This window comes from Mauremys mutica, chromosome 2, assembly GCF_020497125.1.
Source record: "Mauremys mutica isolate MM-2020 ecotype Southern chromosome 2, ASM2049712v1, whole genome shotgun sequence".
Lineage (NCBI taxonomy): Eukaryota > Metazoa > Chordata > Testudines > Geoemydidae > Mauremys > Mauremys mutica.
This window is the reverse complement of record NC_059073.1, coordinates 68,904,642-68,918,909: the sequence shown is the minus strand read 5'-3', so window position 1 is coordinate 68,918,909 and position 14,268 is coordinate 68,904,642. Positions and strand designations below refer to the sequence as shown.

The 14,268-nt window shown below is 43.0% G+C and overlaps 1 long non-coding RNA gene across 1 annotated transcript in view; it reads right to left on the bottom strand.

Annotated features, from left to right (window-relative positions):
- Window positions 1–10,371, bottom strand: part of LOC123362461 — a 34,986-nt gene extending 24,615 nt beyond the window's left edge. The window contains exon 1 of the long non-coding RNA XR_006576454.1: window positions 10,297–10,371. This is a non-coding gene — a long non-coding RNA (uncharacterized LOC123362461). The remainder of the gene's footprint in view (window positions 1–10,296) is intronic.
- Between the last annotated feature and the right edge of the window lie 3,897 nt (window positions 10,372–14,268).

Sequence of the window (14,268 nt, the reverse complement as noted above, 5' to 3'; positions counted from 1 at the left end):
TTGGGGGCTTTTACCCCAAAATTTAATTTAATTTTAGCTGCCCCATCCTCTTTCCCTGTAGTAGCAGTATTGGAGCTGTATTTATTAGGATGCTGCAGGTTTAACCAATGCCATGTTGGGGGTCAGAAAGGAATTTTTCCCATTCAGCCAAATTGGCAGTGGCATGGTAGGGTTCTTTTGCCTTCTTCACAGTATCATGAACCCACCATTAAGTTAAATAGGAAAAGGACTTTGAATTTAATATTAGTAATTTGTGTGAATGTTTACTTTTGTCTCAAATTGTGGTTAGCATGCAGTGCAGATAAAAGGCCAAAAGGGTCAGCTTCCAGAAGTAAAATAGATCTGGGATTTTGCTGGTGGACCTCAGGGTTTGGGAAAAGTGAGAAATGAAGCCTTCACAAACTGAGGTCCCGCTTTTGATACCTCCTGTCCCCCTCACAAGTGGGGAGGAGGGTGAGACGATTCAGCATAGTGAGCTGAATCTTAGAGGTAGGCTGAGGAAAGATGTGGCACAGAGATTTTTGAGGGATTCCTTTAGTCTTAATTGCCAGAGAAAAAATACCCACAACAACTCTAGTAGCTTGCTTTTCACTTTTGTGAACACCACATCTTTCTCGAAATATCTGTTTATTATTCCATATGTGTTATATGTCACTGGATTTGGGGATTAAATTGTCTGCACCCGCTTGCACTGTAAATAAAAACCTGCTTTCTTTACCTCTGAGACTGTCATGAGGTACAGCAGTATAACACATTCCAAGTCCCTAATCAACAGTGCTTGCACATTGCTGCCTTGTACTGTGTTTACTGGGAACCTGCAAAAATCAAAAATAAAAGCATTTTATACACTTTTCCTTACCAGGGCCTGCAAATAAGATTACTATAAATCCTTCTTTTTGGCCCTTCATGCAAAAGGGGAAGTATTAAAATCTGGGAAAGGAATTGCAAGCTTGTTTCAGGCGAGCATGCTAAAAATCTGTTTGATTTCTAATGGTCCATGATTATGAATATACTGTGTTACTACCATCATGATCCAGAAACTAAGTGTGCCTGTTAGCAAATCCCTGGCAGACACTTACGACAAACTTCCGTGGTTCCATATCAAGGCAAATGTGTTGTGATGTTGTCATCCAGCCTCCTATGAAATTAGTTGAGCCCATTTGTTCTTTTGGCACATGCTCAATTGAATCCTTCTGGCACCATAGGTGTGCACTACTTTCCATCAATGGGAATGGAGTAACAATTTGTTTATATAATGTGGTTGTCCAGGGGATGAAGCAAAAAGGCAGGGATCTTTTCTCCTATGTTAGGATTAACTCCACAGCAACAGAGCTGTGGAAACCTGCAGAGACCCTGCTGCCAACGCTGCTTAATTTCTGCCGTGTAAGGTTCCTTGTTATTGGATACACTAAATGTTTATGTGGAAGAAAAACGTTCCATTAAATGTAACATTTCCCATAAGATGAAATCTTTCTTTGACCCCTGAGTTTGTCAGTTTCATTTATTTTCCACTGTTTGAATTAATACTGTGCTTTGGAGAATAAAACTGCCAGAGGCTGTAGGAATCAAATTCTGCTATTTACCTATAGACCGTGTTTTCAGAAAGACAAGGTAGATGAGGTAATATCTCTTATTGGACCAACTTCTGTTGGTGAAAGAGACAAACTTTCAAACTTACACAGAGCTATTTCTTGGGTCTGGGAAAGGTACTCAGAATGTCACAGCTAAATACAAGGTGGAACAGATTGTTTAGCATAAGTAGTTAAACCCTACTAGGGGAAGTTTCACTGTAAGTGCTCCCATGATGCTGTGCCAGGTTGTACAGGTCATGCCTTCAGAGTCCTATTCACATCCAAAGAAAGACCAATTAATTACAGATTTAACACTTTCTGGCAGTCTCAGACACAGAAACCACACAGAGGTCTCCCAATTAACAATGCTTCCTTCTACATGTTGCAGTACAGTGAGCTGCCCTAATGACAGAAAATTACTAGGTTTAACATAGCTAATCAAGAAACAGCAGCATCTAGGGGACTGTGTTCAGGCCTGGACACCAAGAGCGCCTGATTTGAAGTCAGTGGGAACTATGGAGGCTCTGAAAAATGGGCCATTTCTTTAAGTGCCTAACTTTATGCACCCAAATTTGAAAGACTTGGCTTAAGTGATTCACCCAAGGTCAATCAAATCAATGGCACAAGCAAGATTTCAAATCAGGCACTCCTGGCTACACTTGATAACATTATCTAGGTTTAATGTAGAAGTTGTCTGTCACCAGAGTTGCTCAGCAAAACAAAATGTGTACTGAAAAGCTCTGGACAAGTCTTGTGATGTCTGTGGTTGAGACTCTGAGAGTGTAGAGGAACTAACTCCTTGGCAATCTAGATGCCTCACTTAGGCACCAGAGTTTGAAAATATTGGCCTTAATCTCTCTGCATCATTTACCCTATCCATACAATGGGGATAACAAAACCTAGCTATCTCACCTGGGTGAACTGGAGGTTAAATAGTTAATGATGTCTGTACAGCACTCTGAAACTATTAGGTGCTAAGTAATATTATTTAATAGAAGAGCTAATCTTAAAAAAAATTACTTGTTCTGATCATTCATTTTCATATCTCCCATATTTAAATCTCTGCCCATCATAAAATAGCATCCCTGTTAACCTTTGCCTCATGTACATTAAATAATATAATTGTGACAGTTAAATAGCATAAACAGCTATCTTTCCAGGAACAATTTATCATAGTACTTACAGATATGCTATATTCATTTGCAGTCTAAATAGTGGTGTAAGATGCATGTTAGGTGTTGATAGTGAAAATTGCATCAAATTCATTTAGTTATTCAAGGATTTGCAATGAGGATTTTAGATTCAGAAAGGTATTTATTTATCAAAGTATTTTATTTCTTTAGATTTGCACTGTAAACTGCGTCGCCTGGCCTACCACCGCTAGGGGCGGTGGTGAGCTACTTTTCCCCTGGCTGGCCTGAGTCCCGCCCGGTCTCGGAAGGAACCCGGGGCAGGGGGAACACCGGCAAACGGCTGCGGCGCGTCCCTCAGGCAGGGGAGCGCCGGCAAGAGTCCGTAGCGCGCCCCTCAGACAGGGGAGCGCCGGCAAGAGTTTGTAGCGTGCCCCTCAGGCGGGGGAGCGCCGGCAAGAGTCTGTGGCGCGCCCCTCAGGCAGGGGAGCGCCGGCAAGAGTCTGTGGCGCGCCCCTCAGGCAGGGGAGCGCCGGCAAGAGTCTGTGGCGCGCCCCTCAGGCAGGGGAGCGCCGGCAAGAGTCTGTGGCGCTGTCGGGGCCCGGTTCCTGAGGTGGACTGGCCGGGTAGGGGAACGCAGGCCCGCCTTACACCTCTGCGTTCCAGCCCAGGGCCCTGGCCGGGGCGAGACGAGGGTCCCGCCGCTGGGTTAGCGGGGGTCTGTCCGCAACGTAGACTCACCGCAGTGTCGTTCTGTCCCTGGGCTACTTCCTACCCGATTGCGCGTCCCTCTGGTCCCTCCAGTTCCTCCGGGTAGACCGCTGCTGGCAGCTCAAGCTCTCCCCCTGGCTCTGGCTCCTCCAGTTCGTCTGAGTACTCGGCGGCAGGCAGTCCTGGTAGGCCCAGTCCTTCCTCCAGCTCAATTTTTCCCCTGATCCAGGGCCTCCCCTGGTGTGGCAGCAGGGTCTGAAGGGAGCAGCGTGCAGTCTGCATCTGCCTCCCTCCCTGGTGCTGCCCTGACTGAGCTAAGGGCCCCGCCCTTTGTACTTCCTGTTCCACCCCTCCCCTTCCGGGGGGTGGAGCAAGCTTGGCCTGGCCCCGCCCACTCAGGTTGAGAGAGTGGCTTTTTACCCTCAGGCTCGGAGGGAAGCCACCCTGGCTCCCTACATGCACCTTAAAAAGAACACCCACTCAAAGGCTCTGAGCATCCTGACAATTGTTCGACTTGCAATAACTACCCAGCAACATTAATCCTAATATACAAATAAACTACTCTGCCAATCAGCAACCTTCACTTACCAATGGAGATCACAATGTACTTCAGTCAGATGGCAAGAAAAATATATAAACTCCAGGCAAACGTCTCATCCCCAAATCATAATGTAGAGAAGATAACCTTCTCTTCCCCCAGTCAAGAAGGATAAAAGAACTCCTGTGATCACACTCAGCTCCAACCCACTGCATCTGTGTGGCTTGCTGGGCCTGGGGGAGGGTCCTTAAAAGGAAAGAACTCAGCCCAGTTGGGGTGGCATTCTGAAACGAGGAGACCTAGTGCTCCCAGACTTCCATGTTGAAGAATGGCTTGAGTGTACCACTAGCCTGTGCCCTCTGAAGAAAGAAGCTTGGCCAATTTTCTTTCTTTCATCGGAAGCCCTGGGCCTCAGTCTTGGCCTTTTGCTTGTAAACATCCAAAAATATTTAATAAATTTCATTTGGGATTCTATTGTTTAACAGTGCAACTTAAAACTACAATTAATCACAATTAATTTTTTTAACCGCTGTGACACCCTCACCCAGTATTTACCATTATCATGTAAGTAGGATATGTTTTGTACAAAATATATCTTGTGATGTATCATTCTAAAAGTCTTGATCTGCTAGACGGTAATATCTTGTTGAATTGCATGTGCTATCGTCGTATGTGAAGTTATGAAGTTTGGCTATGTATGTGTTAGTGAAACATGTTGTGAGGTTGAAAACACCCACAAGCAGCCTTTCAGGTACAACAGTAAAAAGGCCAAACAATGTTAATGGCTTATTGAGGAAATGCACACAAGCACAAGGTTTACCCCAGGAATTGTGTACAATAGAAACCTCTCAGAGACAGCACTACCCAATGGGAACTGTTTGACCCAGGAAACAGCAAAAGAGCTTTCCAGAAAGTGGGAAGAAGATATAGAAGGGGGACAATGACATCATGAGGTGACCTGAGTCTCCCTTCAACAACACACCGGGAAACACCCGAGGGGCGAGGACTGAACTGTAGGAATTGATGATCCCAGGTTAGAAGGATCTTTAGCCTGTGTGTGAAAACCTGGAAAAGCCAAAGCAACTTGTGCCTTAAGAATCTGCCAGCCTGTTTATCACTCAGGGTGAAAATTTTATAATTTATATCCTACCTATATAGTGTGGTAAGCTCAGTTTGAGGTTTTTGTTTCTTTTCCAAGGTAATCTGCTTTGATCTGTTTGCTATCCCTTATAATCATTTAAAATCTATCCTTTGTAGTTAATAAACTTGTTTTTGTTTTCTATAAACCTGTTTGTGCGATTCATGATGGAGAGGGGCAAAAAGCCGTGCATATCTTTCTCCACATTGAGGGAGGGGGAGAATTTCATGAGCTTACGCTGTACAAATTTCTGTGCAGTGCAAGACAAGACAATTTTGGGTTTACACTCCAGAGGGGGTGTGCACTTGAGTGCTGGGTAATTCCTTAGCTGAGTCTTTCCGCGCAGAGCTGATCTCAGTGTCTGTGTCTTTCTGCAGCTGGGTGTGGCCCTACTTGTGTGTGTGCTAGAGGAGGTTTGAGAGCCTGGCTCAGCAGGCAGTGTAAGCAAACCCAGACTGGTGGAACTGGCGAGCTCAATGGTACCCCAGTATATCAGGTGGCACCCTGGAGTGGGGGTGGACAACTCATCACAATCATGATTAATTTTTTTGAGTTAATCTCGTGAATAAACTGCCATTAATCAACAGCCCTAATTATAAGAAATTCCAAATTTATATAACATTTAAATTACATCAATATTTTATATGCCTCTCTCTTACAGGTGGGAGTAGGCCCTGCACCATATGTGTGACCCTCTGATTTTTCCTGTTTCCTGAGCAGCTTCCAGGCCTTGTCTCTCTCTCTGCCTCTGTTCCCCTGAGTTATCTGCTGCCTCTTCCAAGTGCTGTGTCAGTGTCCTCTTGGCCTCTGAAAGTTAGTCTGTCACTCACATTCTTGCCCACTCACTCACTGTGCCTTGGACTTCATTTGCAAATTCTGTATCACTGAATCCCAGCTGGGATTTACGTGCTTGTAAATGAGTTATTTACATGTACGGGCTTATTATTATGCCGTTATGCCCCTCCAGTTCTGATTTTGGTCTACCATATGTAGTCTGTTCTTTGTTTAAAAACATCCCCCTTCCCTTGCCTCTTACCCACACACAGCCACACACGGTTGTTTCTCCATAAGATTTTCCCCAAGGGTAAGTTTCCTTGGCTCTAAGCCTTGCTAGATCAATATCTCCCCGTGCACTGCTTCTACAAGATCTCTCATCCTACAGAGAAAATATCACTCTTACTTACAGACCAGTGGTGAGGTTAGGTGGCTTAGCAGTCTCTGCCTTAAAACATAGGGCTTAAAAACAAAGGTCCTGATCCTGTGAAATACTCCTGGCAGCTGAGGGTGTCTGACAAAAGGAACAAAGGATTTCTTACCTTTTATGTCAAGGTCGCACTTCTAAAGGTTAGCGAGATGGCTGGACTGCTGGCTACCTATCCTAACTTGATTCAGAGCTGCATACAAGCAGGGGGTATTATTTAAGTATTTGTATAGAACAATTGTGTCCTAGGCTCTTTACAAATAATTATGAAGACAAAGGGCCTGATGTTTGTGCCACTGTGGTGGCACACAGCAGTCAAACTGAGGATTCAGCCCCCTTTCTCTCAGGATCCTCTTTAAACAGTTGTTGTCGCTGTCATAGTGGCTTTATATCACACTCTCCCTGTCAGAGGGGGTGTGGTAAGGTGGAAAAAAGGCATGGCTGGATTGGAGTGCCTCCAGTAATCCCTAGTTGCCTGAATAGCCCTGGGCAGTGTCAAAGTTAGACTCAGGACTCACAGTTTGTCAGACCACTCTGTTTTATTAGCACAGCGCTCTGCTAATAACACCTAGATAATGTGAGCACCATGCAAGACACAAACTATCTTATTTATACAGATAAAAGGGTGAGAATTTAACAAGCTAACAAAGGAAGCAGAATCAGATAAGTTTACCTGGGCTAGGCATGCATCTCTTATTTCCTTACTAACTATTACCCATCTTCTGTTAATGTTTCGCCATTAGCACCATTGTTTATGCCTAATGTTTCTTTTCCTGGCACCTGTATTTCAACATTTCTTATTTCTGCTTAAAGGTACATACAACATTTCTTTAATCCATTCTTATTTTTACAACATAATTCATTCTACTTTCACAGCAGTAGTCAGTATTTGGGTGTGAATTAGAACACCCTTCAAGCAACTCTAGCTTACACCAACCTAACCCCATCATTGAAAAAACATAAAGACGATGTGAAGTACTGATTACAGTCAGCCAGGCCAAAGAATGTGGACCAAGGTCCCAGCTTCTGGGACTAGTTTAGAATCTAAATATGCCACACAATCCCTCCACCCCTTTGTTTGTATTTGTGTGGATTTTTTTTTGTGTGGATTTGTATTTGTGTGGATGCTTTTGTGTGGATTTTTTTTGGCACATCTTTTTCAGTAAATGGGGTGAGGTGATCGTGGGTTCTAGGGATAGGCATGTGTTTTAAAGAGGCTCTTGAAGAGGACTGTCAGAGTGGATTGTGTGGGGAGGGAGGCCCAGGAGTATAAGGCAGAGAAGCATGTGAGAAGGACATGTAGGGGTGGTTAGATTTTTTATTATGAGTGGAGTAATGTGAAGGTGAGAACTTGGAAGAGCATGAGAAGAAAGAGATGAGCAGGGAGACAGGCAGGGGAGAGTGGTGTCTTGAAATAATGCCTTCTATAGACAGTGAGGGTTGTGATGAATTATGTATCACTAATTGTTACTGAAGCCTGAGTGCAACCATGCACTTCATTTCAAGCATCAAAATTGGCATTTAAAGGGGATTTCATAGTGGAGGGTGGGTGGGAAAGGGTGGATGTGTAAAAATTTTACGAACACTGATTTACTTTGCTAATAATTGTGTATATTGCTGGTTTTGATACAAGCTTTCTCCCTCAGAGCCCAGCTTCTCCCTCTCTTTATCCAGCAGGAAAGCCATAATCCTTTGTTTGTGAAATAGCAATCTGTTTCCATGGAAATGAATGGGATATCACAAACGTAGCCCTATGACTTCACTTCAAGTATGAGGAGAAGATGATCTGCAAAGAAGAGAGCTCAGATATGTCCAGTAACTTATGAATATACACTGTAAATCCCATGTGTTGGACAGATGTTTGGGGCAGGCTAAGATTTTGGGGGTTGATTCCTTTTGTTGGTGCAGGGTAGGATTTTGTGAAAGCTGATACGGGCAGACTCTATTTTTGTGGACTGACTTTTTTTGTGTAGAGAGAGGTTGTTGGTTTGTTACTGTCTGTTTCCTAGCTGGCTTGCATTTTCAGTTATTTGCTAGAGCCTGTGATAAGTATTCTTGTTATACTGTGTGTTGAAATCAAAATAAATGAATAAACTAAGTGTGGCAAGAAAATTAGAAAGGGGAGTAGAAAATAGATGGGGTGGTTTTGTTTGTTTGGTTTTTTTACAGGAAATAGACTGTTTATAGATAAATAACCATCTTTCAAGCAGTAAGCCAGGAAGTAAAAAGGCATATACTGTATCTGCAAAGACAAGCAACCCCCCCTCCCCACACACCCATTACATGTTATGAACTGAAGTGGCACAGTGAGCTCTACTTGAGAGAGTAGCTACCAGAGCTGCTTTTGGTCAAATACACATGCTTACCTTCATACGGTTGCCAACTTTCTATTGACTGAAAACTTGACCCCAGAGGCCCCACCCCGTTCACTTCTCCCCCACCCCGTGGCTGGATTGTCTCCACCTCTCTCCCACGGCCAGCTGGGCTCCCTCTGCTCTGGGGCTGGGACAAGAGATGCTGCAGCCTGACATGAAGCCTGCTAGCAGGTAGGAGGCAGCCCTGGGTAACCTCTCTCCCCTTCACTTACCAGACTTTTGGTGTCCGGTCAGTACATCTGACGGGACAGTGCCAGGTCCCCTTTTTGACCAGACTTTCTGGTCGAAAACTGCGCACCTGGCACCCCTACCTTCAAACCTGATCTTTTCACAAGATGCCACTGTCACAGTTGTGGGGCTAGGTGCACCTCTGTCTCATCTCAGTTCGGAGTGCCTCCCCCTCAGGAGACAGCCCTTGTGCCTTTACCTCTCCTGGAATGGAGTTCTGCCATTTTCACACCCGTAGACCAGGCCCTGGGCTACAGCATCCTCTGTGTCCCAGCAAGTCCAAATGGGTTCAGTACCAGAAGCTCTTCCCTTCGGGCGTCTGTGACCAGTGGTGAAGATAGTGATCAAACAGCCTTCTTAAAACTAAAATACTGTTTGTTTTTAAGAGTAGGAACAAAGCATTAAGAGGAAAAGGGGGAGTTAAAAACAACACGTCTATTTTACTGTGGTAATTTAGGCAAGCCTAACTTCTTCAGACACCCCTATCTGGGGCCTTGTCTCTCAATCTGGTCCACTCAACCAACTCCTCTCACCTCCCCTGTCCCGAGTCTCTTCTTTTTTAAACCTGCCACAGTTCTTTCTTCTGGTTCTCATGCCTTTTCCTGCCCTGAAACTGCTCTTAACAACTTTCAAGTGTTTGCTGTGAAGTGGATTAGCTGATCCATTCTTCTTCTCTTCCTGCTTGGTTTTTTTTTCCTTCTTACAATCCTGTATTAAACTAAACTGATATTTGTATGCAGTAGCATGGTTTTTTGTGTTATTTAACATGTAATTCAAAAGTGTGTGTGTGTGTGTTTGTTTTTCATGTGTGGGCAATGCAAGTAGTTGCCTACCTGTGCTCCTGCACAGAAAACAAGGACAAAATCATGAAGTCTGCCTCTTTGGCTTACGTTTCTCTCCTTTGGAATGCTCAGTCAATGCCAAAACATTTTACCGGCTTTCCTGGGTGCTTCTGAACAATTCATCCATTGTTATCTGATGCAACAGCTGGGAACAACCTGGCCTTTACTTGTTTAGAATATTTTGGGAAGTATTTGCTACAATGGGGGGAGAATCAACCCTTTTTTTTATTTTTTAGTTATATGGCTAACATGTATTAATACACGTAAGAAGCTGGGGTAGCTGAGGTTTTGTTGGCACTGTACTCTTCAAATATATCAGATTTAAGATAAATGTGATCATCAGAAAGCAAATATCAAATTCTGAACGTCAGTATTTACCTTCATGGACCAGAAATCATGACAGTCACTGATATAGATGTAATCAGGTATTCTGACTGCTTTCATCAGAAATATCACCCACCAAGTATTTTTTGGCCAGGGATGGCCTAAAGTTAAACATTTTAAACTAATGTTCTGATTTTTTTAAATTCCATTTCAGAACTATTATACTGGTATCCTTTACCTCAAATAAGCTAATCAGAGGGCAGAGATGTCCATGTTATCTGATGGGCTGCAGCATGAGTTCCGTTAACCTGATGAACCAATTCAAATGTAATTCATAGAATCATAGAATCATAGAATTCAAGATCAGAAGGGACCATTATGATCATCTAGTCTGACCTCCTGCAAGATGCAGGCCACATAAGCTGATCCACCCACTCCTTAAGCAAGCGACCCCTGCCCCATGCTTCGGAGGAAGGCGAAAAATTATTTGCCTTGACCCAGGATTTTCTATCTGGTGTGTAACAATTTCAAATGGCTGTAACACACTGACAAATATCAGTGCTGAAGTTAACAGCTACTCCTGAGTTGCAAGGAATTTCTAGAACTACATCGTAAGAAGTTGCATCCATGGAGTGGGTTTTTTTTAAACAAGCCTGAAGTGTAAATCAATGCAGCTTAATTGGAAAGATAAAGGCTCAAATGGGGTTGAAGCCATGTAAGAACACTGCTCGATGGGAATATTTGATGAGCCTCTAAGGAATGCTTAGAGATGTTCTAGAATGGAAATACTCTGCCCATATGTACTTTACTGCACATGGCCCTATATTCTCACAGATCCACTCTGATGACCACCAGTGTACGGATATGGCTGGCCAGCACTCTGCCTTGCCATCACCTTCTAATGTCTCTGAAATGTGTCCGTTCCATCTCTACCAGTAATCACAGTCACCAGCACTGCTAAGCATGCAGCGATATATTCTAGTCCGGGAGTGGGGGGATGGAACTTCTTCAGAAGGTCAAGAGCCAGGCATGCCTGCTGGGGCTCAGGGCTTCAGCCCTGTGGGTGGGGTGGGGGGGGCTTTGGTCTTCTGTCTTGCAGGGATGGAGGTCTTGGGGCTTCAGCCACACTCCTGCTGAAGATCCAAGCAATGGAAGGTGCCTCCTGCAGGGCTGAAGCCCCTAGAACCTCCCTCCCCCCACTAGGCAGAAGTCCCTAGCCCCACTACAGGGCAGAAGTGAAATCTGGGGGGTGGTAGGAGGTAAGGGAAGAATAGGGGGTGACATGAGGGTCTCCACGAGCCACACTTTAACTGTAAAAGAGCCACATGCGGCTCACAAGCTGCAGTTTGACCACCCCTGTTCTAGTTCTTCACAAGTGACGGGGCAGGATGAACAGAGACCATGAGAGCTGAGTGAATTTGAACTCTCCAAACATCCACTTCATCAACAAATTAAAACAAAATGTGGCTGTGTCCAAGCCCTCCTATTTTATACGCACGTGTCCAACCCAGCACTGCCTCAGACAGGCTGCCTAATCATTGACTCCTACTCTTCTCCCTGACTCATCAATTTGTTTAGAAACCACATTTCTTTCCTCTCACTTTTTGACGGGGGAAAATTTCTGCTGTCATGCTGCACTCATGATTGAAACCTTTGGCTTGAAAATGGAGTATGAGCCATTACAATTTATTCTTAAGAGTATTCTCTCCTGTTGTCTGCTCTGTAAATGGGAGCAGAAAATGAGAATCCATTTTCATGGGGACCACAATTTTTCTTTATTTTTGCAAAATGTGGCAGATAAAGGGTGGGAAATGAGTTTGCCACAGCATTTTTAAAGCAGATCAATGTAAATAACAGGAATACCGCTTCTTCTTAATTCTTCTTAATTGCCAGCTGCAATTAAGCATCATGTATCTTTTATTATTAAAATATCTGGGGTTTCAGCAATGCCTTGTAGGATGGATTTTTTTCTCTAAATTTGGACAGATTCCATACAATTATGAAGCATCTCATGCTGTGCACAATTCATTTTGCACATTACTACACCCCATTGTGTATCTTACTTCTAATTTTATTTCTCAGAAAATGGTGGCTATAATTTTAGTCTTACTACTTTCATGTGTCTAATTTTTTAAATCTTGGAATTACTTGAAACTATGAGAGGCTGCATTGCCTGCATTCATTATTTGTTCTTCACCTTACAGATTGTTGGAATGTTTGGTTTGCTGAACTGAATGTTTGAAATTCATGAGGGTTAATGTGCTGTGCTAGCTTTCTCACCTTCACTTCTGCATACCTGGCTTCTGGTCTGTTTTAAGTAATTGAAGTTAGCTTGGGTGGTTAATTAAACAGCCATAGTTTATTAGCCAAGAACCATATACCCTGAAAGCAGAGACAAATACGGTAGAATACAAAAGCAGAGTCTCAGAGTTTATTGTTATGCAAATAATCCAAAATGCTAGTTGCCTGCCTTTTTAAATAGTAACAACAACAACATTTTTTTTGTTTATTTACTTTTCCCACTGTTTAGGAAAAATACAATATATTTATCTGTGAAATATCAGGGTGACTATTATAAAACATTCCTCATAGATCATCTCACAGGCAGATATTAAGCCAGATCTTCAGATAGTGTAAATCACTATAGTTCCATTGAAGTTAGAGGCATCCCAGATGACTCCAACCTGAAGGTCTGACCCATCTCTCTATCCTCCACAAGCATCAAATAGCAAAACTGACTACAAAGATTAGACAGGTCTTCTGATGACATAGTATAGAACATCCAGCTGTGAATAGCAAACTATAATAAAAACGTATAGGCATTACTGGAACCCCCAAGGTGTGCAGATGCCAAAACTGATAATTGCACAATCCTATTACTGGAACTCTTGTCCTTCAGCCTTTACCATTCCATTAATTGTAGGGTCTAGTCCAGGGGTCGGCAACCTTTCAGAAGTGTTGTGCCGGATCTTCATTTATTCACTCTAATTTAAGGTTTCACATGCCAGTAATACATTTTAACGTTTTTAGAAGGTCTCTTTCTATATGTCTATAATATATAACTAAACTATTGTTGTATGTAAAGTAAATAAGGTTTTTAAAATGTTTAAGAAGCTTCATTTAAAATTAAATTAAAATGCAGAGCCCCCTGGACTGGTGGCCAGGACACGGGCATTGTGAGTGCCACTGAAAATCAGCTCGCGTGCTGCCTTCGGCACCCGTGCCATAGGTTGCCTACCCCTGGTCTAGTCCAAGTTTTAAATGTAATACTACTGAATATTGTACCTACTACCACAAGTAGTTCCATTGATGGTAAGCTGTTTGCAGAATGGATTGTGTCTTGTTTTATGAATATAACGTAAAGCACTTACCATACTTCTGGGTAGAGTGTAACAGCATATAGATTATTAGTAAGTTATACTTAGACAAAATAGCTAAAGCTTCTTCTAATTCACCAGCTAAAGCACCTTCTTAGTTTAAGCAACTGAGAAGATTAAAAAAAAGAAATCTTTGGCTTGAATGTAGTAATAAAATACTGATACTTTGTCATTTTTAATCTAAATTTTGCCATGATCCAGAGTGAAGTATGGAAGCTGAAAGACTAAAATTCTGCCTGTAGAGCCAATATCACGTTTTGTGCCACGGTGACTTTACTCACATCAGAGAAGATATACATCTATATCACTGGAAAAATATTACTTCTTAAGTGCCTATATTTGAATCATAATACCATCACAAAGGGTTACAGAGCTGTCACAATAACTATTCTAGTATCTTAGAACTAATAAGCGCTAAGGAAATTTGAATAGATAATTCTGAAATATCAAATTCAATAGGTAGCATAGTTCAATGGACAGAGAACTGGACTGGAACTCAGAACATCTGAGTTCTGTGTCTGACTTGGCCGCCAGTTTACTATGTGACCAAGTTATTTCACCTTTCTAATTTTCTTTTCCCTCCTCTATTTTGTTTGTCTTGCCTATTTAAATTGGGCAGGGCAGGGATTGTCTCTAGCAGTGCCTAGTGCCAATGACGTAGCTACAGTACTGCAATCATGCCACGGCCCATCAGGTTATGGAGGCACAACCACATGAGCAGTGCTCTGGCATTTCACTTGGCACAAGAGGTTACAAAGTCACTTATTCAAATTTGGTCTGGATGGAGGGGCAGTCAGGCCAAATTTGATTGGCGTTGTGACCAGGTGCGGGGG